Source organism: Dasypus novemcinctus, chromosome 14 (genome assembly GCF_030445035.2).
Source record: "Dasypus novemcinctus isolate mDasNov1 chromosome 14, mDasNov1.1.hap2, whole genome shotgun sequence".
In the NCBI taxonomy this organism is placed as follows: domain Eukaryota; kingdom Metazoa; phylum Chordata; class Mammalia; order Cingulata; family Dasypodidae; genus Dasypus; species Dasypus novemcinctus.
In genome coordinates, this window is record NC_080686.1 from 2,421,843 (window position 1) to 2,447,836 (window position 25,994).

The following is a 25,994-nucleotide window of genomic DNA, read 5'->3' on the forward strand; positions in this document are numbered from 1 at the left end:
CCTTGCCCCCATTTTATCTCTTATTTGTGCTCATACTTACCGCCAGCTCATCATAGATTCCACCACTGCAGACGTCGGCTCACTTCCTCTACCCCCCGATTTCCTGTAAGCCTATTTTCCAGTCTCTAGCTCTCTGAGGCAGCTTGCTTATTTCATATCATTGAAGTCATGTAGTATTTGTCCTTCAATGCCTGGGTTGCTTCACTCAACATAAGATTCTCAATATTCATCCATGTTATCATGTGTGTTTGTAGTGTATTTGTTCTTACAGCCGAGTAGTATTCCATTGTGTGTATATACCACATTTTATTCATCACTCGTCTGTTGATGGGCATTTGGGTTGATTCCAACTTTTGGCGATAGTGAACAATGCTGCTATGAACATTGGTGTACATATATCGGTTTGTGTCCTTGTTTTCAGTTCTGGTGGGTATATACCCAGCAGTGGTATTGTTGGGTCATATGGCAAATCTATGGTTAGTTTTTTGAGAAACCGCCAAACTGTCCTCCAGAATGGTTGGATCCTTCTGCATTCCCACCAGCAGTGGATGAGTGTTCCCCTTTCTTCACATCCTCTCCAGCATTTGTATTCTTCTGTTTTGTTCATAGCTGCCAATCTTATGGGAGTAAGATGGTATCTCATTGTAGTTTTGATTTGCATTTCCCTGATAGCTAGAGATTTGGAGCATTTTTTCATGTGCTTTTTAGCCATTTGTATTTCTTTTTTGGAGAAGTGTCCGTTTAAATCTTTTCCCATTTTTTAAATGGGTTGTTTATCTTTTTATTTTCAATATATATGAGTTCTTTATATATGCAAGTTATAAGTCTCTTATCAGATATATGGTTGCTAAATATTTTCTCCCATTGTGTGGGTTCCCTTTTTACTTTCTTGACAAACTCCTTTGAGGTGCAGAAGGCTTTAATTTTAGGAAGTCCCATTTATCTATTTGTTCTTTTGCTGCTCATACTTTTGGTGTGATATTCATGAAGCCATTTCCTATAATAAGGTCCTGTAGATGTTTCCCTACACTGCTTTCCAAGGTCTTTATGGTCTTGGCTCTTCTATTTAGGTCTTTGATCCATCTTGAGTTGATCTTTGTACAAGGTGTGAGATGGTAATCCTCTTCATTCTTCTACATATGACTATCCAGTTCTCCAGGCACCATTTGTTGAATAGACCATTCTCTCCCAGTTGAGAGGGTTTGGTGGCTTTATTGAATATTATATGGCTATATATATGAGGTTCTCTATCATAACTTTCAATTCGATTCCATTCGTCTGTGTGTCTCTCCTTATGCCAATACCATGCTGTTTTCACTACGGTAGCTTTGTAGTATGTTTTGAAGTCAGGTAGTGTGATTCCTCCAATTTCCTTTTTTTTTTTCAATATGTCTTTGGGTATTTGAGGCCTCTTTCCTTTCCAAATAAATTTCATAGTTAGTTTTTCTAGGTCCTTAAAGAATGCTGTGTCGGTTTTTATTGGGATTGCATTGAATGTGTAGATCAGTTTTCGTAGGATAGACATCTTAATAATATTTACTCTTCCTATCTATGAACAGGGAATATTCTTCCATTTATTTAGGTCTTCTTTGATTTCCTTGAACAGTCTTGTGTAGTTCTCGGTGTATAAGTTTTTTACATCTTTAGTTAAATTTATTCCTAAATACTTGATTTTTAAATTTACTATTGTAAATGGTGTTTGTTTCTTGATTTCCTCCTGATCTTGCTCATTATTGGCGTACAGAAATGCTAATGATTTTTGCGCATTGATCTTATAACCTGCGACTTTACTAAACTCATTTATGAGTTCTAGAAGCTTTGTTGTAGACCTCTCAGGGTTTTCTATGTATAGGATCATGTCATCTGCAAATAATGAAATTTTGACTTCTTCCTTTCCAATTTGAATGCCTTTTATATCTGGTTCTTGCCTCAGTGCTTGAGCAAGTACTTCTAAGACAATGTGAAATAGAAGGAAGAGAGTGGGCATCCTTGTCTTGTACCGGACTTTAGAGGGAAGGATTTTAGGATTTCTCCATTGTAAATGATGTTGGTTTTATGTTTTTCATATATACTCTTTATCATGTTCAAAAAATGTCCTTGTATTCCGATCTTTTGGAGTGTTTTTATCAAGGAAGGGTGCTGTATTTTGTCAAATGCTTTTTCTGCATCTATAGATATAATCATGTGATTTTTTTCCTTCAGTCTGTTTATATGGTGTATTAAATGCTTGATTTTCTTATGTTGAACCATCCTTGCATACCTGGAATGAATCCCACTTGGTTGTGTTGTTTAATTCATTTAATGTGTTGTTGAATATGATTAGCAAGTATTTTGTTAAGTATTTTTGCATCTAGGTTCATTAGAGAAATTGGTCTGTAATTTTCCTTTCTTGTGGTGTGTTTGGCTTTGGTACTAGGGTAATGTTGGCATCATAGAAGGAGTTAGGCAATGTTCCTTCTATTTCAATTTTTTGGAAGAGTTTCAGCAGGATTGGTGTTAGTTTTTCCGGAATATTTTGCAGAATTCACCTGTGAAGCCGTCTGGCCCTGGGCTCTTCTTAGTTGGGAGGTTTTAATGACTGATTCTATCTCTTTATGTGTGATTGGTTTGTTGAGATCATCAATTTCTTCTTTCATCATTATATGCTGCTTATGTGTTTCTAGGAATTTGTCCATTTCCTCTGAATTGTCATTTTTGTTGGAATATAGTTTTTCAAAGTATCCTCTTATGCTGGTTTTTATTTCCGTGTGGTCAGTGGTGATATCTCCTTTCTCATTTCTTATTTTGTGTATTTGCATCTTCTCTGTTTTTTTCCTTTGTTAGTCTCGCTAAGGGTTTGTGAATTTTATTGATCTTCTCAAAAAACCAGCTCTTGGTCTTGTTTAACTTTCCAAGTGCTTTCTTATTTTCTATTTCATTTAGTTCTGCTCTTATCTTTGTTATTTCCTTCCTTCTTCTTCCTGTTGGGTTACTTTGTTGTTTTTTTTCTAATTCTGTCAAAAGTGCATTTAGTTCTTCAATTTTTGCTCTTTCTTCTTTTTTGATATATGAATTTATGGCTATAAATTTCCCTCTCAGTACTGCTTTTGCTGCATCCCATAAATTTTGGTATGTTGTGTTATCATTATCATTTGATTCAAGGTAGTCATTGATTTCCTTTGAGATTTCCTCTTTGACCCACTGTTTTTCTAAGAGTGTGCTGTTTAATTTCCAAATTGTGGTGTGAAGTCTGGGCCTCCGTCCCTTGCAAATTTCCAGCTTCACTCCACTGTGATCAGAGATATTGTTTTGTATGATTTCAATCTTTCTGAATTCATTAAGACTTTCTTTGTGGCCTAGCATATGGTCTATCTTGGAGAATGTTCCATGTGCGCTTGAGAAAAATGTATATCCTGCTGTGTTTGGGTGTAGTGATCTATATATGTCTATTAGATCCAGCTCTTCTAGTATACTGTTCAAATGTTTTGTTTCTTTAGTGATTCTCTTTTGAGATGTTCTGTCCAGATTTGATAGTGGTGTATTAAAATTCCCCACTATAATTGTAGATGCATCTATTTTTTCACTTAGTTTTTCCAGCGTTTGTCTCATGTATTTAGAGGCATCCTTGTTAGGAGCATAAATATTTATGATCGTTCGATCTTCTTGACAGATTGTCCCTTTCACTAAAATGTAGTATCCTTCTTTGTCTCTCACAATTGTTTCGCTTTTAAAGTCTATTTTGTCTGATATTAATATAGCTACTCCTGCCTTTTTTTGATTGTTGTTGCTTTTATGATTGTTTTCCAGCCATTCACTTTCAACCTCCATGAGTCTCTGGGTCTAAGATGTGTCTCTTGTAGACAGCATATAGATGGGTCATATTTCCTTATCCAATGCCCCAGTCTGAATCTTTTGATTAGTGATTTTAATCCATTGACTTTCAGTGTTATTACTTTCAAGGAATTATTTATGTTGGCCATATTTTGATTGGACTTGTGTTTGTCATATTTTGTTTGTTTTTTTCCTTCCTTTTTTCTTTTTTATTGCTCTTATACTCTCCTCCAACTCTGCCAGTTCCTTTCTTCCTGCAGAACTCCCTTTAATATCTCTTGAAGGGGAGGTTTATTGTTGGCATACTCTTTCAATTTCTGTTTATTTGTGAATATTTTGAACTCTCCATCATTTTTGAATGCTTGTTTAGCTGGGTAGAGTATTCTTGGTTGGGAATTTTTTTCTTTTAGTACCTTGACTATATCATACCAGTGCCTTCTTGCCTCCATGGTTTCAGATGAGAAATCAACACTTAATCTTATGGAGCCTCCCTTGTATGTGATGGTTTCCTTTTCTCTTGCTGCTTTTAGAATTTTCTCTTTGTCTTGTACATTGGATAATTTGACAAGTATATGTCTTGGGGTGGGCCTGTTGTGGTTTATGATGTTTGGGTTGCGTTGTGCTTCTTGGATATGTACATCTTTCTCTCTCAGTAGATTTGGGAAGTTTTCAGCCATTATTTCCTGCAACACCCTTTCTGAACCCTTTCCCTTCTCTTCTCCTTCTGGGATGCCTATAATACGTATGTTTGTGCGTTTTGCATTGTCATTGAGGTCCCTAAGTCCTAGCTGGATTTTTTCTATCTTTTTATCGACCAATTCTACTATCTGTTTGATTTCTGATGTACTGTCTCCCACATCGCTAGTTCTCTCCTCTGCCTCTTCTAATCTGCTGCTATTTGCTTTGCATGTACTTTTGATTTCATGAACTGTGGTGTTCCTTCCCATCATATCTGTTATCTTTTTGCGTATGTCTGCAATTTCCTCTCCAAATGTTTTCTTCATATTGTTAAACTCTTCCTTTACTTCATTAAGTTTGTCTCTGATATATGTTCTGAGATCTTTAATTACTTGTCCAAAGTTCTGCTCCCCTTCCTGGTTTTTAGTTTGTTCATTGGATTCAGCCATGTTTTCCTGATTACTATTTGGTTTGTAGTTTTTTGTTGCTGTCTGGTCATCATTTTATCTTGATGGGTTTAATCAGTTCCTTAGTTTCTTTGTCTAGTCTTGGGGATTAATTTGCTGTTTTTCTTGTGTAAGTGTTATATTGTCGGAGTCTTGTTCGGTGACCCAAGTTATCGGGAATGAAAGACAAAGATTGGGTTCAGGGGATCTGAGAGCATTGATCTCTCAAGCTCATCAGACAACTTTATTGAGTCGAGGGGCTAGTATATATACCCCTAACATACGTGACATTCAGCACACAATCAAGTTACCTATTACCCTTACCTCATACTATATTAACTAGTGATTGATGAAAACCCAACAAACTTTACTGGAACTATTATTATGAAAATCAGTAACTATACTCATAAATCCTGTTACCCAGGTTGTTCTGTTCTAGGTATTGTTCTGCCTGCAGGTGTGCTGACCCAGCCAAGATTGTGCTCCGCACCGATAATCATAAGGGACAGCTTGACTCAGTGGTCAAGGAAGTAACTTGCTTCCATGGAAACAACATGCCTTTGTTTCCCACATTATATCTTCTCTTTGTCACTTTGTTCTTCTTATTCTATTTTCTTGTTGCTGGCTGAGTTCACTTTGAAGGAAAATATTAGGGCCAGGGATAGGCAGTTGTGTAAAAAAGGAAAATATGTAAAGTAGTATTGGTAATAAATGTTACCAGAGCAACAATATGGGATCTGGGAGGATGGGTATTAGACTCATGTAAGTTGTGTAGAATTATAGCAGTAAGTAGAGTACCTATATTGAGGTAGTTGACTGAATATGGGAGGAATATGGTATGAATTAAAAAGCCAGTGTTTTCATGAGGGAGAGAAAGAGAAAAGAAAGACAATAGTGTCAAGAGTGGATAAAAGACAGAAAACAAAACAAAGGTATTAAAAATTAAAAGTTAGACAATTTGGGGACCAAAGAAAGGGAGGTGGTATATAGGAGAGACAGTAGATGATGGAGGATATCAAGATGTGGGGGAAAAGGGATAGTGTAGGTGGCCAAAATCAATTCAAACAGAAATTAGGCAATGGAGGATGAGGAAACCTAGCAAACGTGAGGTGTTCCCTGCAGCACCTATTGTATAATTAAGATAAAATAAAATAAGAAGAAAAAGAGGGAAAAGAAAAAAAAAGAGAGGAAAAGACTAGGAGATCATGCAATATTAGCAACCAGGACAACAGAAAAGAACAAAAAAAAAAAAAAAAAAAAAAGAGAGAGAGAAAAGAGAAAAAGGAAAGAGGAAACAAAAAAACAAACAAAGAAACCAAACCGCAAACGTCGAGGGCTAGGACAATCAAGGACCTCAGATGGACCTCATGGCGTGGTGGATTCAGGGATGGGAAGTCTGTGATATTGTAGACTCAAGAGGTGGGAGTCTGTGGGGTGTGGGCCACCAGGGTTTAGGGGACACAGACCTAGCAACCTCAAATCTGGTTAACAGGGAGTCTGAGAGCACCGCAGTGCAACACAGCCTTCAGGGATCCCCGCAGGTGGGTGCCAGCCCTATGAGGGGGGTCACATCCACAAACTCTGACCTCTGTGTCAGAAACCCAAAATTCCCCCTCTCACGAGAGTCTCTTCTGTCACTGTGTCACCAATTCGACTTCAGGACCCCTCTTTGCCTACAAGCCCCTGAAACAGCCTGCTGGGGGCACCTGTTTATTGTGTCCGATTTAAGGACTGCTGCAGCTCGGCAGCCAGGCCTAGGGGGCGGGGCTCTAGCCGGAAGCGCTGAACTCTGTGTCAGAAATCCGATATTCCCTGCCTTGCAAAAGACTCCTCCGTCTCTTTCTCCTAATCAGCTTCCAGCCTCCGTCCCTGCAAGCCCCGAAACAGCCTGCTGGGGGCGCCTCTTTATTTTGTCCGATTTAAGGACTTCTGTAGATTGGCAGCGGCCAGGCCTAGGGGGCGAGGCTCTAGCCGGAAGCACTGAACTCCGTGTCAGAAATCCAAAATTCTCCGCCTTGCCAAAGACTCCTCCATCTGTTTCTCCTAATCGGCTTCCAGCCACCTCCCTCCCTGCAAGCCCCCGAAACAGCCTACTGGTGACGCCTCTTTATTGCGTCCGATTTAAGGACCGCTGCAGATCGGCAGCCAGGCTTAGGGGGCGGGGCTCTAGCCGGAAGCGCTGATATCCGTGTGGGAAACCGAAAATTCCACTCCTCGCGTAAACTCCGTCTCTGTCCCACCAAATCGGTTTCCAAAGACCTCCTGCCCTGCCAGCCCCTGAATAGCCCACTTAGGGCTTATGAATTCCCCAGCACCGCAGAGCCTCCAGTAATCACCACTGCCGCACCACCCGCCCCAGGGGGGAGCATCCTGTGCCCAGCCCCTAACTCTGTGTAAGAGAGCCTCAATTCTACCTTTTACACGAATCTTCTCTGTCACCGTCCCACCAAATTGATGTCCAGACACCTCCTGTCCTGCAAAATCCTGAAACAGCCTGGTCCTGAAGAATTTCCAATGCTGCCCAGCCACTTCTTTGCAGGAGAGACTATAAGGTGCACTCACTCAGACACTATCTTGTCCCGCTTCCCCTGGGAGGAATATATTATGAATTAAAAGGCCAGCGTGGTCAGGAGAGAGGGAAAGAGAAAAGAAATGACAGTAATATAAAGAGTGAATTAAAGACAGAAAACAGATTAGAGGTATTAGAAATAAAAAGTCAGAAATATGGGGGGCTAAACAAAGAGAGGTGGAATGTAAGAAACACAATAAATGATGGAGGATAGAATGATGTAAAGGAAAGGGGACAGCATTGGTAGCCAAAATCAGTACACACAGAAGAGAGGAAATTGAGGATCAGGAAGCACAGCAAATAAGAAATGTTGCCTGTAGCACCTAATATAAAAAAAGAAAAAAAAATTTTTAAAAACAAGCAAGAAAAAGAGAAAGGAAAAAAGAAAATAAAAGAGCCATGGGGGGGATAAAGGGAAAAGGAAAGCAAGAAAACAAACCAGCAAAAAAGACCAGATAAGGTCAGAGATATATTCACGAAATACAAAGAATGTCTCATGATGATGGAGGAGGTTGTTATGGGGGAGGAGTGGGGTGAGGGGAGTGGGGGCTATATGGGCACCTCATATTTTTTTAATGTAACATTAAAAAAATTAAGACAAAAAAAAAAAAGACCTCAGGCAAGGAATCTTCTTGCAATTGAATAAACTGCTTAGCAGTCTGACTTTCTCCCTTTCTTCCTTCCTCCCTTCCCTCTCTCCCAGGGCAGCAGGAAGGCTGCATGAGGGCTCCTGTAGGAAACTGAAATGGGTCCCTGGTGAACCAACTCACCTCAGAAAATAATGTCTCTTAATTTCTTGAAAGAGAGCATCCGCCCCTTGCCAGGAACCCTAAATATGCTATTGGACGCCTGCAAAGCCCATCCTACTGTCCCTCTCCCTTAGGTGTGCTACAAGGGGGCTGGTTAATTTTCTGATTGCTTCTTCTCCCAGACCAAGTTTCCTATCCCAGGGCATTAAGGTAAATCAGGCTCTCTCAGCAGATTTGCCTCTCTTCTCTTCCTAGGCTCTCCCCAAGTCAGCTGATATGCTCCTCCAAACTCAATAAAAGGGGGGACCAGAAAATTGAACCTGCTCTCCTTCGGCCCCTCTGCACCTCCCACCTAACTCCTATAGTTGGTCCATGACTGGAGGGTTAGGGCAATGCTGGATTTCCGGGAGTGCTGGGCTCAGGAAACAGAGCCGTGGGAAATGTGGACTTGAGGTATGTAGGTCTGCAAAATGTGGGTTGTGGGGGTTCAGGGAACATGGACTTGGGGGTCACATGTTTGGGGAACTCAGGGCTTGGGAACGCTGCCTCACATTCGGCAGCTCTACCAGAGCGCTATGCCCTCAGTCCTAGTAGGAAGGGATTTACCTTCCCACAGCTTCCGAGTTCAGTGTTAGAAAGCTGCCATTCTACCTTTAGCAAGCATTATTTCTGCTGCAGTCTCTCCAGATCAACATCCAGACACCTCCTGCCCTGTAGGTGCCCGAAACAGCCTACTCTGGCAGAATTCCGTCACCACACAGCCGGTCCTTTGTGCGGGAGATAGTATATTCTTAGTATCCTTTATTTAGTCATATTTTATTTAAATTATTTGAATTTAGATAGTTGTATGATTATCATTGATTAGGTTTCTTAAATCCTGTAACTTTTCAGGATATTGGATTTCTTCCTTTGGCCATTTTCCTAGTATGGCTTGTAATTTTTGCTGATGTCTAAGCATCTGAATATGTTGGTGAATTTACTCTCATAGCCAATTTTTCTCTCATCTATTTTTTTTAATCCCCCCCTTTGCAGCTTTTTTTGCTTGCTCTCTGCTCTCTGTGTTCATTCACTGTGCATTCTTCTGTGTCTGTATTGTCTTATTATTTTTATTTAATCTCCCCCCTTGTGGCTTACTTACTGTCTGCTCTCTGTGTCCATGTGCTGCATGCTCTTCTGTGTTTTTGCTTGTTGCCCATTTTGTTGCATCACCTTGCTGAGTCGGCTCTCTGCAGTGCTTGCGGGCTGGTCACACTCCATGGCGCCCTCACCAGCAGCTCTCCACAGTGTGCGGGCGAGCCTGCCTTCACGAGGAGGCCCCGGGATATGGACCCAGAGCCTCACAAATGGTAGACGGGAGCCCAACTGATTGAGCCACAGCAGCTTCCCTTGCCTATTGTTTTTTCCAATGGCTCTTCTTTGATATTTGGTTCAACTTATTCTACATCTTTAAAGTTGCCCAACTTAAGTTATCAAAAATGGGCCAGGGATTCACTAATTGCATACAGATTTTCTGCCATGGGTTAGAGAACAGTTGGAACCCTAAGCAGTTTTTGTTCTTTTAATTTATAGACTGGCCAGCAGATGGTTCTCATCAGACCAACTTTCCATGGAGGTGTATCTAAAGATAGCTATTTTTAACTGGTTAATACTAGTTTGCCTAGGGTAATCCTGAATTATGTGAACATTAATTTTCTACAAAAATTTGGATTTAATTCTATAAGTACTGTTTTCACTGGAAATGTTAGGAGTTTGTTTTCTTTAAATTCTGAAATTGTAGTTGTATTAGTTCATAAGTGCTTTTTTTTTTCTTTAAGCCAACGTGAATAGGGCTCTTTAAAGGAATGTAATAGGTAAATTTGGTAATACCATTCAGAGGAAGGGAAATATCATATACCAAACATATAACTGAAACAAAGGGAGACCTTCTAACTTCAATTAAGAATAATTTAGCTATTTGTCTGACATAAAAACAGAAATAAAGAAAACATAGAAATCCCATGCACTTACAATTTCTCATTTGCCTCTTGCAAGGAATCCTTTAATGAAATTATTTTTGAGTCTGGCATATCGTGGCAAATTCTCAGTACCAATCAAAGTAGGCATTCCATTCAACTGATTAGTTTGGGAACTCCTTTTCTGAAATGATGAGTAATTTTGCCTAATTGGACAAAATGGACACTGAAATTCCAGATTGTCTTTGGTGAGATTTTTCATTTTGTTAGCTTGGAACAGCTTCCAGCCCTATAAATTTTGAAAATGTAATATGTCATAGTTCCAGAGTACAGAGAATCAAACTTTTTAGATAAATAGGAGGATCCCATCTACATAATTTCATTTCTTACCTTGTGTACAGGAGAAAGAATCCAATAGTAACAGAAATGAAACCTGTCTGTATCAAAAGGCTAGTGACTGAGATTCAAATTTTTAACTTTCTTATCAACAACATTAATCCACTAACCTTTGGACAGAGAGCTGACAAGATCAGAGAAACACATAAAATTGGTATAGCTCAGACCTGAGAGGGACTTCTCCATAAACCTTGGAGATGGTGAGGAGAAAGGAGAACACAAAGTATTGAGCAAACCCTTTTTTAGAGGAGATCCACAGCTTGAACCTGGTACCTTGTACATGGGAAACAGGTACTTAGCCACCGAGCTACATCTGCTCTCTTCAGCAGGCACATCTGTCTTTTTAATTGTGTTCAGAGCCATTAGCAGTCACTTTTGGATCCAGTCCTCATAGGCAAAACTACAAAAAAACTCAAAAAATCCAAAGGTAATTATATTTTTGGATCCCACAGGTTTTTATTTTTATTTTATTTTGTTTTTTCAGGTATGGGTGTTGGGGATTGAGCCCAGGACTCATATGTGGTAAGCCAGGGCTCAATCACTGAGCTACACTGGCTCCCCTGAGTTGTTTTTTTCAGTTGTTTGCTTGTTTTTAAAAAATTTTAAGGAGATACTGTGGATAAAACCCAGGACTTCATATGTGGGAAGCAGGCACTCAACCACTTGAACTATATCTGCCCCCTCTCATAGCTTTTTAAAGCAATTCGTGAATTGACAACATACAGTTCATAAAGTAGAAGGGAGATCAGAAGGGTGAGAGCAAAAAAAGCATCTATAGGCAGGACAAAGTAGTCTTAAAGAAAATAAATACATCGATTGACACATGGTAGTTTTCCTTAATTGGCTTAGCCTTGACTTAGAGGTAAGTTACAGAAGAAAAATAGATGCTTTTGAGTCATGATTGTTCTCAGGATTCAGGTTCTGGGAAGGGAACACTTAGAAACAGGAACTTAGTTACTGGTTTGCTGATATGGGTCTTAGCATGAGGAACTCCATCTCAGGCCTATGTAACTTATGCGTCTTCTCATAGGCTTGAATCTCTTCTTGTTTTGACAATAAAAATCCTTACTACTTTAAAAAAATATATAGAATAATTTCCACAATTATTCAACAAAGTGTATATTAGTGTACCACACCCAGAAAAAAAATCAACCTTTAAAAACCTAAATATTGCTAAAAAAATTTGTACACAGTTAAAGTTAGTAATAAATAATATTTGGAAAAGGATATAAAAAATGAACTAATTTAAAATTGTGATTTGTTTTCAAAGTGATAGTCTTAGCAGGTTTTCTGTGAGAGTGCCAAAAATATTGAAATGTTAAGTATTTGTTGGGAAAAATAAATTTAAAAATGAATGCATGTAATTGAAACATGGAGATATACATGAAAAGAGATAACATATATAGACCATTAAATCTCAAACTTTAAGAAAATAGGACGGACTCCCATCACCCTATGATTGGCTGTATTATTCAATGTTTTAAACAAAGTATACTTTATTTTGAGCCAAAATGCAAAGCAGGGGAAAGGCTTTGGGAAGCTAGGAGCTTAGCACTAGAGTCAGGTTACCTGAATTATTATAGTGTAGTCAAAATCCCTGGGATTATCTTTCTATAAAATGTCAAATTTTCTGCTGTTTGACCTAAAGTAAGGGGGAAATGGAAAGGAGAAATGAGTTTATATGGCTACGAGTTTCTAAAAAAGAGTCTGGAGGCTGGCAGAAGGTTTGCCCTCATGCACAACTGAGCAGAGTCAGAGAGACAGATAAAGCAGATACAACCCCCAGATATTGGTTCCTTTGAGGGCTAAAGAGACCCATGGGAGTTATGGTCATGGCCGATGGGGTTAACTACCAGGGCAGATGGCCCCTCTTTGGAAATGGTGTTTATGTGTGATGAATCTGGACTCAGATGGGATCTCCCTTCATAAGACTTTCATGCTAATGTGCTGGAGGTGCAGTTAATGTTGGGGTTTAAGATATATTTAGGGGATTTGAATCTCTGGACTGACAATGTGATAGCCAGATCCTGAGCCTCAACAGACTCCAGCACCTACAATCTGATTTATTGGACTTACCACACTCAGCTAAGATGGAGGTGAAGAAGGACAACCACCACACCATGGAGCCTAGAGTGATTACAACTGAAAATGGGAGGATTGCATCCAGCATCCAGGTGGAATCTGAGCCTCCTCTTGACATAAAGGTGCAATGGACACAACCAATCCAGTGTCCACATAGAAGAGGTGGCATTGGATTGGGAAAAGTGGACATAATGGACAAAGGGTATGGGGAAAGGCAGGAAGAGATGAGAGGTGGAGGCGTCTTCGGGACATGGAGCTGCCCTGGATGGTGCTTCAGAGGTAATCACCGGACATTGTAAATCCTCACAGGGCCTACATGATGGAATAGAGGAGAGTATGGGCCATGATGTGAACCAATGTATATGAGGTGCAGAGGTGCCCAAAGATGTACTTACCAAATCCAATGGATGTGTCATGATGATGGGAACGAGTGTTGTTGGGGGGGGGGAGAGGGGGGGTGGGGGGGGTGGGGTTGAATGGGACCTCACATATATATTTTTAATGTAATATTATTACAAAGTCAATAAAAAATTAAAAAATTAAAAAAAAAAAAAAAAAAGTCAAATTTTCTCTCTTCACCAGAGATTCATTTGATATGAAAGGGATGAGGCAGTGGTGGTATCCTTATTATGAGGCAGTTTTTATAAAAGGTGACATGGAAGTTTGAAGTGAATTGGGTACCACTGCTGAATATTGTTCTGTATTTCTGAAACCCCTGGAATCTTGTTAAAATGTTGATCCTGATTTCATTGGTTTGTGATGGGGCCTTTGCTTCTGCTTTTCTAATGAGCTCACAGACGTGATAATGCTGTAGGTCCATTACTATGAGAACCAAGGCCCTGTTTGGGTCACAGAGAATTTGTTTCTTTGAGAAATTGTTCTTAAACTTTGATTTCTATAGGAATCATACCTGGAGTTTTCAAATGCTCAATATCCAGGCCACACATGGGAAAAATTGGGATTTCTAATTCTAGGTCACAAACATTAAAACTTAAATTCCTAGGAGATTTCAGTGTGCAGAGGCATTTGAGATTTTTTGCCTTAGAGTACATGATACAATATGGGAAACTTCTATATTAAATGTGCAAATAGCCATAAGCACAATAGCATATTTTTAATAAACGGAAATGTATTTTCATATGTATCTAATAATAGGTTTATATGTCTCACAATTGTTCTAGTGATATTTGCAACCATATTCATGTTTTAACAATCTACTAAAATTAGGAAATTAATAAAAGTGAAATCCTTCAATTCCATTCAAATATTAATTCAAAGTATTAGTAAGAAAACCATAAACTTGCATAGTCCTCTGTGGTAGGTATTTACATTATAAGTTTGCCCTACAAAAACAAAATTAGAAAACCAACTATTTATTTTATCTTACGAGAGTTAGAGGAAAATGTCCTAAGGACCCTGTGGCCTGTGCTCTAACACTTCTTCCATGCCCCATCTCACTAGACTTTTCATTTTTATCACATTAATGTCAATCACAAGTTTTCATATTTCTTCATCTTCTATTTTATTTTTTTTAACTTTATTTCTTTTTCTCCTCATTGTCTGCTCTCTGTGTCCATTTGCTGTGTGTTCTTCTGTGTCTACTTGTCTTCTCTTTAGATGGCACTGGGAACTGATCCTGGGACACTCTGGAATTGGAGAGAGGCACTCAATCTCTTGTACCACCTCAGCTCCCTTGTCTGCTGCATCTCTTATTGTCTCTCCTCTGTGTCTCTTTTCACTGTGTCATCTTACTCTGCCAGCTCTCTTATTTGGGACAGCACTCCATGAGGCCACACTCCTGCATCAGCCAGCACTCCTGTGCAGGCCAGTACTGCTGCATGGGCCAGCACTCTACATGGGCCAGCACTCTGCACAGGCCAGCATCCCGCATGGGCTAGCTCACCACATGGGCCAGTTTGCCTCCACCAGGAGGCCCTGGGAATTGAACCCTGGACTTCCTATATGGTAGCTGCAAGCCCAATCACTTGAGCCACATCTGCTTCCCCTTCCACTTTATTTTATTCCCAGACTTACTTCTTCCAGGGAATTCAAATACTGTCCATATAGAAGCAGTATATTGACAGTATAATGGACAGTTGTTTATCAGGATTTAATATTTCTTATCATGATAAATGAACTGTAAAATATTTACTGAATTAATTAATAAAGTAGACTTTCACTCATCCTTCTCAATGGCCTTATGTCTTAATTTTCCAATATAAGAGGATTTTAGTTTTTAATTATATTTTAAGTCCAAACAAGGTGAACAGAATGCATCTCATTGAATGAAACCCGGTCAGTATCTGTGAAATCAGTGTTTGCTCCCTGGAATCAACCTGTCAGGGGAGATACCATGATCACGAAGGTGGTTTTCCCAGGGCAAGGCTTATCCATTGCACTCCGGATGTGCTGACCCCTGTGATTTCCCCAAATGTGGGAAATCCACTGCATAATTTGTGGTAGTGAGGGACTATGTTCGCGCTCTCCCCTGGAAATAAAAGAAAAGAAAAAAAAAAGATTTTCTCTTTATAGGGAATACAAATAGAGGTTGCATTTTCCCATATAAAAAAGAAGCTGAACAGTGCAGAACTCTGAGAGAAGAAAAAAGTGTGGCTTTTCTGTGGAACTTGCCTCAGATTAAGTTGACTTCAAGAATACCTCTTATTTTTTAGATTCTGTGGTGTTCTCCAAACTGTGAGATATGACCTGCTCTTCCCCCATTACTATTTATAAATACTGTCAATTTTCATACATTAATTCTACCAAAATACTGTATTAAAATATTAAAATGTTACTGGTATGTGATTTTTACTTCCCTTGCTATTCAGTTCTCTTGCCAGTTGAGGCCAACCTTTTTCAATAAGCAGAAATAAGTGAATTTATCCTCACCTCCTGCTCACTCCCGTTCACTCTGATGTGACTTACACCTCCTCCACTTAACATCCACTACCTTTGAGAGACTCCTTACCTCCATCTCAGTGAATCTTCTTCACTTTACAAGATTCCTCATCAATTTTTTTTTATTTCCTATCATCTATTTCTGTCCTTGTATCCTAGGCCACAACACTCTCTTGGATTGTTTCTTGTCCCACTTTCTACATTTTTTCAAGATGTTTCTGAAACATTAAATGTTGAAATTCCTCAGAAAGTCCAAGCTCTTCCTTTTCTTCTTTCCACCTAGGCCAAATCTTCCATGACTTTGAACTTATTTATCAACTGTTTATAACACTTTCTAGTATAACTATCATATCTGAATTCCAGACCTGAACATATGTTCTGCACTGAGATTCCCTGTTATCTCATCAGTAATTTAAATGGACTCATCATCTTTTGAAAATCTTGCTCTTCTTTAAGAATCCAAACCTGACTGAATAATCCAAACCTGTCACACACTGGCTCAGTAAAGAAACTTTAGGGCTAGTCTTCACTCAAAATATTGATATTTCTATGGGAAATTTTCTATACAAAAATGAAATAAATCCAGATTATGTGTGCAAAGTAACCTTGCATTATTTCCTTTAAATTGTCTCTTCTAAAGTGGTTCTTAAACCACAAAGGGCCAGACTGTTTTAGTTGCTAGTATGACTCTATGCCCTTGAACAGGCCTAGTTCAGAGCTGACCTCCAAAATATTCCCATTTATGAAAAAAGAGGGATTATCACTTCCCTGTAGAATATTTCTGGAAATGAAGGTGACCAGAATTGTCTGTGAGCTTGACACTTGGCACAGTAGAATAGACATACAGAACTAAGCTAGGAAGGAAGCATGGCTTTATTGGCCATCCAAGGACAGGATATCTAACCAATCTCAAATCTACCTTCCCATTGAAGAGATTTCTTACAGCTTTTATACAGTTTTGTAACAAAGAAATTTAATCATTGAGATGGGATCTCTGGAATGGTCTGGAGATTTTCTCTAGTGTTATGCTCTGGTTAATCTCAAGATGCATATCATGCCTGGTGCCTCTAAGTCTCATGGTAAAAGGATAAAAGAATGAGTAAAGCATTACTTATTTACATCATACATTTTTATTCACAAAGGAGAAGTAAAAGATCTGGTTAATATCTAACTAAACATGAATATGAGCTTTCCTGCAGAAATTTTGTCTACTCTAAGGTGCTTGGTAGTTTACACATGCATTTTATTCTATACATGCTATAATTTCCCCCCAATTGTATATCTACTATTTCTATCATGGAGTTAAATTTTCTGATTTGGTTATCATTCTGGAGGATAATACTGTTAGGAGAACACTCTAGGTTCTGTGCTTATATGTTCTGGGTTATGTCACGTAAAAGAATTTAAGGACATGCCATAATGTAAGCAAGGGAGTAAAGGGTTTAAGAAACAGGAAAAGAAAAAAGCAGTATGCAACTGCAGATGTGGTTTTGGGCATACTACAGGATGAGATGTGCATCTAGGGTCCCAGGTTAGGTTTTTTCAAGTCCTTTCTTCCTCTGCCTTCCTAATGTTCGGGAGGGGCTCAGCTGTTTGCCCTTCGATTGGTTGCCCCACCCGTTAGCCTTCAGGGGACCAGTGGTGAGGCTTTTTGTTTGGAATTATCCAGGGCTTCCCTTTGACCTGGAAAGAGTTCCAAATGGGCCCTCAAGACCAGGTCCTTAGTGGGGTCTTTCTAGATTTGTTTTAGTAGCTGCTTTCCCCTCAGGGGATATCTGGGTGGGGTCTCATTGTCATGTTCTCTTCTAGGAACCAGCTATGACTCATTTTCCCTTTTCCTTATACAAATCTGTCTCAACTCCCCCATCAGAGTGTTTACGCCTATATTTTTAAGGGCAGTGGTCATTCTTCTGTAGCTCTTTCCTGCTGGTTAGATGGAGTAGGCCCTGCATGACAGAGTGTAAAACCCGCTGGCTATTCAATTGAGTTTGAGGGCAGATGGATCCAACATTCTAGTTGGAATTGGATGGAATCCCCACATGATTAGTATCTTGTTCTGGAGAGCACTGATTCTGGAAGAAATCAACAGAATTTAAGATACATGGTCCTACTAAAAGGATAAAGAAGATGGTTGTAAGCAGGCCCAAAAAGGGGGCCAGCCATGACTTTCTAGACCTTAAGAGTAAGAAAAATCAGGTGCCTCCAGAGGCTGCAATGCTCTCAAAGTTGGTGGGAAATAGCATTCTTTGAGTTCTTTTATGCTGTTGATTAACTAAAGGGAGAGATTGTGGTAGACCTGCTGGGAATGATATAAATTGCCAACCCCTGTTCCCACAGTGATGATTATACCTAGGACACCTAAGGGAGGGATGAGGAGAGGCACTGGCCTAGACACAAACTCACGAAGAGAATAAAGGCAACGGCAACACAAGAATATGGCAAGTAAAATAAAGACAGGACTTAAGATAGCCATTCCTTTATCTTATAGTCACCTTCTGTAACTACTTTGAAAATAAATTAAGGCCCCCAGGAATTTTAACATGTTCAATATCCCTCTGCATATTATCTAGAATAGAAGATATAGTATCATATACATCAGGCATAGAGGTATAGCACTTAATATTAATCAATGCACTAATAAATGCATAAGTTCCTATCTGACTGCAGTTAATAGATCTAAGCTCCAAGTTTGCAATATGATACATGCTGCCTCTCTGTTGGAGCAGGCCATAATGCCAAATGTGTTAAGTTACCACAAGACCAAATTTACAAGAGATACTAAATATCTCTTATAGACAACATATAGATGACCCATTGTTTTTTCCATTCTATCAGTCTATGTCTTTTGATTGGTGAGTTTAATCTATTACCATTCAGTTTTAGTACTGTAAAGACATTATTTTCTTACTTCATTTTGTCCTTCAGTTCTCTGTTGTCATACTGTCCTATTGTCTGTCTTCTTATCCTGTAGTTTACCTTCCTAATAATCTTCATTTCTAAACTCTTCTCCACTTTTCTTGCCCTTGTCATTTCCCTTTTAGTATCTCTTGTAAATCTGATCTTTTGGTAACATATTCTATCTATTTTTGTTTGTCTGTGAAGACTTTGAACTCACCCCATTTTTGAAGGACACCTTTTCCAGAAACAGAATTCTTGACTTGTGGCTTTTCTCTTTCATTACATTAAGTACATCATACCATTTTCTTCACCTCCCTGGTTCCTGATGTGAGGTTGGCACTTAAACTTATTGAGGTCCCATTGCTTTTCTCTCACTGCTTTCAGAATCTCTCTGTATCTCTGATATTTGTTGTTCTGAGTAATAGATGTCTCAGAGTAGGTATATTTAGATTTATTCTGTTTAGGGTACATTGTCCTTCTTGGATATTGATATTTATGTCTTCATAAGGGTTGGGAAGTTTTCATTCATTATTTCCTCAAATATTCTTTCTGCCCCTTTTCCATCTCTTTTCCTTCTGAGACAGCAATAATGTGAATGTTTTGTCTTTAATGTTGTCATTCAATTCCCTGAGTCTATGTTTCATTTTTCCCATTCTGTTCAGATGTTCTGTCTTTGAAGTCACTAATACTGTCCTCAAGCAATTCAGATCTGTTCTTATGTGCCTCTTAATATATTTTTTATGTCATCTATCATGTCTTTCATTCCTATAAGGTCTGTTAACTTTACTTTGCAGGGTTTCAAATTGTTTTTTATGCTCTTCCTGTGTTTTCTTAAAATCTTTATTGCTTTAGTCATTTTTTTTTGTTGTTTATTTTTATTCCCTCTGCAAGAAGACCCTCTCATCTGTCTGCTTGTTGTCTGTTCATCTTATTTAGGAGGCATCAGATCTGAACCCATGTGGGAAGCAAGTGCCAAACTGCTTGAGCCACTCTGCTCCCTCTTGGTTGCATCATCTGCTGGTTGCAGTGTTTGCTCATTGCTCATTGCAATGGTTGCATTGTCTGCTGGTTGCGGCATCTATTGGTTGTGGCATCTGCTTGTTGTGGCATATGTTCTTCCTCTTTAAGAAGCACTGGAACTAAACCCTGGTCTTCCAATGTGGGAGATAGGGACCAAGAGATGGGCACCAATTGCTTGAGCCACATCTGCCCCAAGACATATTTTCTTTAAATTCTTTGAAGTAATTTAGGACAGTTTTGTTATTAGCACTGATTAATTGCCTTAAATTCTGTATCTCTTCAGGATATTTGGTTTGTTCTTTTGGCTGACCATCTCTTTCCGTTTCCAAGGTAGCTTGTAATTTTTTTGCTAATTTCTAGGCATCTGAATTTGTTGGTGAGTTTACTCTTATGGCCAATTTCTCTCTCTTGCCTATTTTTTTCAGAGCTCATCTTTGATATTTGGTTCAATTTATTCTGTCTTTGAAATTTCCCAGGGACTGGAAATTGGGCCAGGGACTCACTAGTGGGGTACAGATTTTCTCCCAGGATTTGGATGGAGAGAGTATCAACCATTTTTGTCCATGCAATTTCCAGACTGACCAGCAGATAGTTCTTAGTAAGCACACCTTTCCACAGAAGTGTTTCGTTCTCAGCTTTCCTGTGTTCTTGTGTTGAATCTCCAGATTGGAACTTGAAAGTTGGCTCTGCTGGCTAAATTCACTGAAGAAAAGCACCCTGGCCTCAACTCACTTTTTCCTTGAAACAGCTGACAGGAAGATGTCTGTCCTCTCTTGGTTGGCTGCAGTGATCCAGGTGTTTCACCCAAGCTTAATATCTTGGGATGGAGTAAGAGAGCCATTCCTGACAACCACAGGGCCTTGGTAATACAAGTTTGTCATATTTTCTTCTCCTCTCTCTGTCCCTCACCCTCCTGGGAATTGTGTAAAAGTGTCCTAGTCTGCTGACCCCAAACCAGACAGATTTTGGGGATTTCTCCATTGTTTTTGGAGAGTATTCAGCTATGTCTGTTAGTCCATTGCCTTCTTCCCACTTAACTTGTTTTAATCATAATTTAGAAAATATCTTTCCATAGCTTGAATGGTTTTTTCCTTTACTTACTGAAATTTGATGATTGGCTTATTAATTACTCTCATTTTAAGGCTGTTAAAAGGTTTAGATAGGGAAATTACAGGACAAATTATGACTTTTAATTCCCCAACCTAGTAGATAAAAGTTTAAAACTAGATTTATATTTCCCTATCTTGTCAAACCTAGTTCCTCTCCCATAATTCTTGAAAAGAGAAGGCCTTGAGGACGGGGTAGGTCAAAGAGGAAAATCTTTTCCCCTTTCCCAGGAGTTTCTAAATTCAAATTTCTATATGATCTTTCCATCATGCTTAGAGTCTTTAATTTGGTTATAGAAACACTTATATAAGCACTTATTATTTTTTAACAATTTGAATAGAATTCTTTTAAGAATTTTCATTTGTTAATTTGATATTATCATTCTGATATATGAAAATATACACTGAGCATTAGGTAGATACACTTATAGAGTTAGCACAAACACACAACTCACTAATGTTACTTTAGTTTTCATTCTCTTACAAAATAAGTTTAACTGTAAAATAACATTTTATTCAACAGATCTCTTTGCAAGCTATTTCTAATTAATCTGCACCATGACCAGTTTTGCACAAATCTTCATTCTTTTTAGTTATTGGCTTATAACCAAATTGTTTCCTATGTTTTAAAATACTATCTACAACATTTTCCTTTACTTCAGAACTCTACTTATTTCCCATTTTGTCTTTGACAGACTTTGGGTGGGCAACACTAATTCCAGTATATACTCACTGAAGTCATTGAAATCTCAAGGAAAACTGATTTCTTTCTCATGACCTACTGCTTTTAGGATTCTTGCTACGGGCAGGACAGAAGTTGTCATGGCTACAAAGAGGGAAGACGAGTGTAGTTACCATCACAATGGTGAATAAGTACACCCAAGGGTCAGGCAAGTGCTAAAATAACCATAAGCAAAGGTAAATTCAGTTCAAAATTACTATTGTAGGAGGCAGAGTGCGGGCATATGCCCATGACAGTGGAGGTTGGGGACCTGGGCTGTGTGATGCTGACAGCCTATCATTCCTTCCGCTTGTGCCACTCACTCAACCCATCTCACCCACATGTATCCAACAAGAGTCTGGGGACTGGGACACAGCTTCACCCATGACCCAGGGCACAGCCAGTCGGCCCAGTGGCAGGTTGGATAGCAGATGGCAAAGGTTCTAGCAGCAGAGAAACTGCCACTGGCTGGATCCACATCAGCAGCTCCTCAAGAAGGGCCATGTCTAAATGGAAAGGACCCCTCTGAAATGGACTCTGGAAGCACTAGGGGCAAGGAAGTACTAGGGATTGAACCCAGTACCTCATACATGGGAAGCAAGTGCTCAGCCACTTGAGATTCATCTGCTCCTCTTGGGAACTCTTTAAAAGCTAGTGTCAGGATTCTTTCATCAGTGGACCTTGAAGAGAATTATTCAACCAAACATAAGTAGGGCTAGTTATCAAGCTCTCAAACTATACTTTGTGGGAAGAAAATCAATGAATACTGTGCCTTGGATTACCCATCAAACCAGGGAAGTCTTTTAGGATGGCATCCCTGGGGCCACTCCTCAGCATTTCCATACCTTGGCAGTAAATTGTTGACTTTGGTGGGTCGTTTCACAAATGCCATCGAGTCCATTCTTTGTGCTATGTTAAAACGCTAGTATCCAAGCTTCCTGGGGAAGGGGTTGATTGGAAAACAAATTGAAACTTGAGGAACTCTTCTTTTTCCATTTGTCACAATGTGGAATTGTAATTTTACTAGAATTATTATTTAGAAGATTTAAAGTGAGAAATTTCTGTGGCAAATTCTGTAATTAAAAGATAAATTCAGAAATGTGGTAGTGGTGATCAGGGGGGATGGCATTTAAAATCCATAGAGCATAAATAAGCTCCCTCTCAATTACAGGCACTGTGGGCATCACCATCCCAAAATCTCAAGATTGGGGAATGAACATTTGACTAAGTAGACTTCCTATTATTCTACTATAGACTTATTGTTATTCTAGCAATGGAATAAATTTTGTCATTGATAAAAAGGTAGTGGCCATCAGAGGTTCTGGTAATAGATAGAAGATTAGGTATAACATGGGTGCATTTTCAGGACATTGGAATTGTCCTGCATAACATTGCAATGATGGATACAGACCATTATACGTTTTGTCCTAATATATAATATAAAATTGCGTGGGGCTGAGTGTAAACTAATGTAAACTACAGTCACAGTTAGTAGCAATGCTTCAATATGTGTTCATCAGTTGTAACAAATATATCACACTAATAAAAGATGTTGTTAATGTGGGAAAGTGTGAGAGGGGAAGGGGGTGAGACACATCAGAATCCTCTATATTTTTTATGTAACATTTATGTAATCTAAAGTTTCTTTTAAAATAAAATAAATCCATATGGCAAAAATAAGATTGCTCATTTAAGGCATAGATGCTGCTCGTAGAGTCTTTTGCCTGCTTGTTAGATGTTGGGGTAAGACAATTGGGATGCAGAGACCAGCAATTGCAGGCAAGGATTTATTGGGACACTCTCGCAATAGAGGGGTCTGAAGAATAAACTTTAGCCCCCGCGCCAGCATGGTGGGGATCTGAAGAGAAACTTTAGCCCACTTCTGGCTGAGGCAGTTATGAATTTATACAGTACATCTGTAGGTGAGAACATGTTTAGTTAGTGGGGGTGGGTTTGGGTTTAGGTAAGACCTGAAGGCCTATAGGGATGGCTAGGTGGTGGTGGACTAGAGGCAGTGAATTCTAGGGATGTGGGAGGGGTTGGTGGGGTCTTTTTGCTCCTTTGTCTATTCTTGTGAGTAAATGAATTGTATCTGGACATGTAGGCTCTGGACGGGGGCTGTTCTGTGTCATGGAATGTGGCTCCTTCTGAGTAAACAGCTGGCAACCCTTCTACAAAGGTTAATAAACTTGCAGCTTCTGCAAGTTGTGGCTGTTTTATACACACACACACATACACATATTTAGGGGTTAGGGATGGGGCCTAGTCCTGTCATTCCTGGGTTTTGATTATGATAATAATATTATATTATTATTATAGTGTAATATAGTATAATTATATATATTATATAACATAATTATATAATATCACATAATTATATAATATTATTGTATTATAATTATAATAATAAAAAATAAAGTAGGTCTGAGAGTGTACAACCAGGCTCCTATGGGAAGGGTGGAGGAAAGGGGGCATTAACTCATTCTGGCTGCTTCCTGCTATGAGGAGACAAAGAGTGTTTCCTTCTCATGCAGCCCAGCTGAGAATGGGCATTTTGCATTCTGAGGTGGTTATAAAAGGTAGGTTTCATTTACATATTATTGGGTTGTTTTTTAACAACTTGGATGAATCAGAAGAGAAGCTATAGGTGACAAGGGCCACACATAAGAAGGAGAAAAATTATTATTAGTGGGGTTATCTGGGTCTGTCCATGTAAAAGCAAAGATGTTTTGAGAGTTTTCATCTAGGGGGATTGTGAAAAAGGCATCTGTGAGGTCTGTTACTGTGCCATGTGTGGTTTGGGGTGGGCTATGTATTAAGGGAGATGGAAGAAGAGATATGGTGTGGGGGCATTTTCAGGATTTGGAGTTGTCCTAGGTGGTGCTGCAGGGATGGATGCTGGATGTTGTGTGTCCTGTCATGGCCCACTGGGTGGACTGGGGGAGAGTGTGGACTACAATGTGGACCACTGTCCATGTGGTCCAGTGGTGCTCCAGAATGTATTCACCAGGTGCAGCGGATGTGCCACAGTGATGGAAGAGGTTGTTGATGTGGGAGGGGTGTGGGGTATATGGGGACCTCATATTTTTTGAATGTAACATTTAAAGGAGAATAAAGAAAAAGGAAAAAAAAAAGGCTATAGGGTTTTGGGACCATAGGGGCCATAGGCTGGGTTGCCTGGTTGATATCTCATAGGTCTTGTACTAGATGATAACTGCCATTAGGTTTTTTAACAGCTAGGGTAGGTATATTGAGTGGAGAGTTGGTGGGGCAGAACAGCTCTACAGCACAAAGTTTGTCAATGGTGGGTTTAAGTTCACGCTTGGCACTAAAGGAGAGAGGTTATTGGGGAATGGTTATGAAAGAAGAGCGGTCTTTTAGAGTGATTTTTACAGGGGAAAGTTGTGAGGCTATTGAGAGAGGGTCAGTGTTTCAGACTTAGTGGTTTACTTCCTGTTGTAAGATAGGAGGGATGTTTGTAGGAGAAGTAGGAGTTAAGGCTGGGGCTGGGAACAAAAGGAGAAGGAAGTTAGCTTGAGGGGAGGGTAGTGAAAAGGAGATAGAGGAGTGCAGTTTGGATAGGCTGTCTCATTTTAAGAGTGGGGAGGGGCATGATAGTATAACTAGGAATTGGTGTGAGAATGTGTTGTTTTCTATAGTGCAAGGAAGGGTGGGTGTAATTAAGGGAAAGGAAGGAATACCATGGACTCCCACAATAGAGATTGAGGAAGATGTTAAAAGTTATGAATGTTCTGAAAGGACTGAATACTAGCCCCTGTGTCAATTAAAAAGGAGATGGCTTACCTCTAACCTTGATGATAACCCCGGGTTCAGACTTACTAGTGGAGATGTGGGACCTGTCTGAACCTGGGATCCATCAGTCTTCTGCTGTTATTCTGAGTAGGTCAGGAAGGGAAGATGATTTAAGTTCTAGGCTAATAAGGCATGATGGAGAGTTTCCAGAACAGTCTGACTTCCAGTGGCCTTTATGTTGGCACACTGAACAAGGCCCTGGTGGGGGTCTTGGATTAGGGCATGCATGTGCCCAGTGTCCTTTCTTCCTACTCTTAAAGCAGGCCTGGGTGGTGGCTGCAGGGAAGAAGAGGGATGGGGTTTGGGGGAATCAACTCCGAAGGTAGCAGTAAGGAGAGAGGCTTTAGCTTGATCTCTTCATGTTTTTTCTAGTTTGGCTTTCTCCTCTCTATTGTTAAAGACCTTGAAGACTGCTTTAATTGGGTCTTTCTGAGGGGTTTGAGGGCCCTTTTCTACTAATTTCTGCAGTTATTTTTTTATGATATCTGGGTATGCCTGAGTGATAAAGAGAGTATATAAATAGTCATCCAGATTCAGAATCTGGGTCTAAATTAGTATATTTAAGGAGTGTTCAGTTAATCTATTCATAAAGGCAGCAGAGTTTTCATCTGTTTTTTGGGAAATTTATTTGATCTTGTCATAATTTACTGCTTTGAGGGCTGCCTTTTTCATGCCTTCTATTATGCAGGTTAGAAAGTGTGCCATATGTTCTAAATCTCTAGAGCCTGTCTGATATTCACATGGAGGGGAGGCTGCAGAAACTGTATCAGTGCCAGGGGCATGTTGGTGAGGGTCCTGTGTGTGTAGGGAATCAGCAAAGGCAGTTGCTTTTTCCCTCAGGGGTGGTAGAAGTTAT

General features: G+C 39.5%; 1 protein-coding gene and 1 non-coding gene across 8 annotated transcripts in view; both read left to right on the forward strand.

Annotated features, from left to right (window-relative positions):
• Nucleotides 1-25,994, forward strand: part of LOC105745046 (zinc finger protein 420-like) — a 120,841-nt gene that overhangs the window by 38,419 nt on the left and 56,428 nt on the right. For 4 of the 7 annotated variants that reach the window (XR_011645601.1, XR_009180365.2, XR_009180364.1 and 1 more), the window contains exon 2: nt 8,508-8,705. The exons of 2 other annotated variants lie outside the window; for them this stretch is intronic. The gene's annotated coding sequence lies outside the window, so the exon portion shown is untranslated. Of the gene's footprint in view, nt 1-8,507; nt 8,706-20,163; nt 20,362-25,994 lie in introns of all 7 variants that reach the window. One more of the 7 variants, XM_058275449.1, reaches the window with a different exon arrangement.
• LOC111761520 (U1 spliceosomal RNA) lies at nt 15,011-15,173 on the forward strand. Its single transcript, XR_002794865.1, has one exon. It is a non-coding gene; the product is annotated as a U1 spliceosomal RNA (small nuclear RNA).